Source organism: Hordeum vulgare, chromosome 5H (assembly GCF_904849725.1).
Source record: "Hordeum vulgare subsp. vulgare chromosome 5H, MorexV3_pseudomolecules_assembly, whole genome shotgun sequence".
Classification (NCBI taxonomy): Eukaryota; Viridiplantae; Streptophyta; class Magnoliopsida; order Poales; family Poaceae; genus Hordeum; species Hordeum vulgare.
The window spans coordinates 180151874-180156296 of NC_058522.1; positions in this window are offsets into that span (position 1 = coordinate 180151874).

The following is a 4423-nucleotide window of genomic DNA, read 5'->3' on the forward strand; positions in this document are numbered from 1 at the left end:
AGTCCATGTGCCATTCCTCTCAATCGCCTTCATCTCCTCATCCATGGCATGCGTCCAACTACGGCTTTTGCTCGCGTCTACGAAGTTCGCCGGCTCCTCAACTCCGAACAGACATAGTCCATAGTACTTGAGCATAACTGGCTTTGTGTCCTTGTAGACTTTCTCTAGCGTCTTGTACCGATGAGGCCCTGCGTAGTCCGTTGTAGCTTGCGAAGGAGGTGACACAAATTGTGTCGATGTTCATGCACTTGAGGAAGATGGCTGAGTCTCGAGCGTGTCATCGACATCCGCATCGTCGGCATAGTCGTCGTGATCATGACCATCATCTTGATTGTCGTCATCACTATGTGCCTCGTTGTTGATGTTGTCGTCGAGTTCTCCACCAATATCATGCGCTTCGTTGTCGCTATCTCCTTGCAACCTATGCACGTCGTCTTCGGTGTCGGAACCATGATGATCACTACCATTGTGGTCACCTTGGTTGGGCGTCTTACCAACCACCTAGGCATCCTCCCCTGCATCATCATCAGTTGGAAATTCAACCGTGAATATGTTACTGTTTGGAGCATCGTCGGCTGCGGCGCTCCAATTCCACGCTTGGTTTTCTTCAAACATGACGTGACGTGAAATCCGTAGACGCTTGGTTTGTGGATCGTAGAAGCGGTATGCCTTGGTGCCGGAACTCCTCTCGTATCCAATGAACACCATCTTGGTGCTACGATCGGCAAGCTTTGAGAGGTGAGGCTCCGCCGTCTTCACATGTGCGATGCATCCGAACGTTTGTAGATGAGACACATTTGGCTTACGTCCATAAATTTCTTCATACGGAGTCTTGTCGATCACCGCCTTTGTTGGAGCCTGGTTGAGAAGATAGACTGTCGTCGAGACAGCTTCTCCCAAAAGGACCTCGACAGGTTCTTGCTCTTGAGTAAACTCCTTGCCATTTCAACGACAGTTCGATTGCGCCTTTCATCGACCCCATTATGCTGTGGCGTATAAGGTGTTGTGAGGAACCTTTTTATGCCAATCTTCTCGCAGTAGTCGTTGAACTCGTTCGACGTAAACTCTCCGCCACGATCTGTTCGTAGAGCGTGAACCTTCAACTTGTGTTCCATCTCCGTTGCAGCCTTTAGATTCTTGAACACTTCAAATGCCTCATCTTTAGATCGTAGGAGAACGACCCACATATATCTCGAGTAGTCATCTACCACAAGGAAGAAGTACTTTTTTCCTCCGTGAGTTGTCGGGGTGATAGGGCCACATAGATCACCATGGAGCAGCTCGAGTGCATCACTTGCACGATAGGTAGACTGAGCAGGGAACGACCTGCGGTGCTGTTTTCCAACCAAGCACCCGTCACATACTCGATCAACATGGTCGATAACTGGTATCCCGGATACCATCTCCATCTTTGACATTTTCTTCAAGGCGTAGAAGTTAAAATGTCCAAATCTAGCATGCCATAACCACGAATCATCATCACTTTTCGCGAGCCAACACTCCGGTTGACATTGATCAAGGTTGAGGATATAGAGTCTATTCCATGTGCGTGTAACACGAGCTAGCACGTTTCGGAGGTTGTCGAAGATCGACATCACTCCGTTCCTGATACCCAACTTGCATCCATTCTCGTCAAGCTTCCCAATAGAGATGATGATGTTGCGAAGCCGTGGGATGTAGTACACTCCGGTGAGTATAAGATGTTCGCCTGTGAGACCCTCGAAGAGGATAGATCATTGCCCACAAATCTCCACATTTGAACCATCACCAAACTTGACCGAGCCTTCAACATCATATTCCAGCTCGAGAAATTTCTCATTGCATCCCGTCATGTGGCTACTGGCACCCGTGTCGAGATACCACGACACGTTGTGATTCCCGGATAACTTACGTGTCACATTCTTCTCATGAAGTAGCACCTTCCGGCTTGGTTTCACAACCACTGTTTCAGCGAGATCACAAACTTCGGCCATCAGAAGACCTGGACCTTCGTCTTCCTCCTTTGCCAAATTTGCCTTGATCTCTCACTTCTCATGCTCCGACAATCCTTTGCAAAGTGACCCATCTCGTTGCAGTTATAGCACTTAACCTCGGACATATCCAAGTTCCGTTGCTTCCGCCCTTTAGATCGGTCAGCCTTACCACGACATTGTGGCTTGCCTTTTCCTTTGCCTTCTCCGGTTTGTCCGCTGCGCGTTGCGTTGCTTGAGCCATTGTTGCCATCACGCCTTCCTTTGCTACTTGGGGACTCCCAATCTGCACGCGAGTACATGAGTTGGTCACTACCTCCTCCGTTGCCTTTCTGACAACCACGAGCATTCTCTTCCCACGTCCGCAGGCGTCCGATCTCCTCCGTTATGGTCATGTCGTCGATGTCGTAAAGCTGCTCGAGCGTGCCGATGATGTACGTGAATTTGTTAGTCACCGAACTGAAAATTTTCTCCGCAATCTCGGTCTCCTCGAGCTTTGCACCAAGCGCGCGGATCTCTCTCACCAAAGTAATAAGACACATGGCGTAGTCGTTCATCGATTCAGTTTCCTCCATCTGCAACTTGTGAGAATGACGCTTCAGCACTTGTGCCCGAGCCTTGGTGACGCGATATTCTCCAATCCTCATCTCCTTGAGTGTGTTCCATGCCTCTCTTGCCGTCTAGAACTCTGCCAATGTCATTAGCACGGAATCCGGCACGGACTGGGCTATGGCGGCCATGGCACCTTTGTCGCGCTCCTCGTCGATGTCGTCATCCATGGTGGCCTCCCACACTCAAAGGGATCGGAGAATAATCTTCATCTTCACCACCCACACGCCGTAGCTGGCGTCGGTGAGCATCGGGTACTAGATGGCGATGTTGTGATGCGCCTGGACGTTGGCGCCGCCCGTTCCCTCACCACTGGTCACTGACTTGCCGCCCTTCTTCACCTTGTCTCCGTTCTTGTTCGCCTTGGAACCGCCTTTGCTGGACTTGACCGACTCAACATCGTTGTCCGTCATCATAGATCATAGATCGTCGAGGCTCTGATACCAATTGTTGGTTTCTGATCCGTAGATCAAAACACCCTGCTACCCGTACGTAGGTACGTGCAAGCTAGCTACCTTTGTAAGCTAACAAACAGGCATGTGGATGGATTTCCATTATACGCGCAGCCTTCCCGTACGTTTTCGGCGACGGTCAACGGAACTCGCGAACTAAATCGATGGATAGACTTTTCGTTGATTGCCACAGGGGCGTGTCGCTCCTGAGCTTTTTTTATTTCTTTGCTCGTTTCTGATCTAGTGTTACAAGCACCACCCCTAGGCTGCCTTTTATACACATCCACAAGGGGACTATGGAAATAGACTAGGACTAGGTACCTTCTTTGTCGTCTGCCATCACACACGGCAAAGACTAAATCCCGGACGGCAAAGAGAAAACCACAGACGGCAAAGAATCTCACGGCCGGCAAAATTTATGCGTCACCCTATGACGGCATCGTACCTCCTTTGCCGTCTGTCCCCACAAAGCGGACGACAAAGCTCTTTGTCGTCAGCTTTCCATAGGAGCAGTCGCCAAAGTGCTCGAGACGGTAGCCGACAGGCGTTGCCTCTGTTAGGGTTTAATGGAGGCTTTGCCGTCTGCCTCCCCCTTATTCTTTGCCGTCTGCCTCCCCCTTATTCTTTGCCGTCTGCCTCCCCCTTATTCTTTGCCGTCTGGCTCCTCCTCCTCCCCCCTCCACTCTTTGCCGTCTGCCTCCTCCTCCCCCCTCCTCTGTGCCCTCTTCTTTGCCGTCTGCCCACCCTGGAGGCAGACGGCAAAGAGCCTATATAGACACCCCAGGATGCACAGCTGGGTGCCATGTGGCACCTTTGCCATCTGCCAGCTGATGGCATAGGTCTTTGCCATCAGCTGGCAGACGACAAAGAGCCCATATAGTACCTGTTTTTTGTTTTATATTATTTCACAGCATATATATATATATATATATATATATATATATATATATATATATATTTGACAACACATTTATATAATTCACCACACATATATGATATATAGTTCACTACACATATACTTGCCAACACATATATATAATTCACCACACATATATGATATACATATAAATCAATGTACATCCCCACATATCGAAAGATACAACATACAAAGTATTGCACTGTTTATCTATATATACATATACATATAGTTCGACATTGTTCATCAACTCAAATGAAAACTAGATGATATACATATAAAGTTCATCCATCGACATTGTTCAACTCCATGAATGCCAGCTTCCATTCATGTAGTATATCCAATCTACAAAAATGTGAATAAGAAAGTCAGAAGAAGAACAAAATATGATGTTTTTGAGCTAATTATGTCATTTTTAGCGGAAAACAAGCTAAGAATATAATATTCATGAGCTAACCAAGGTTCTTATGCCATTT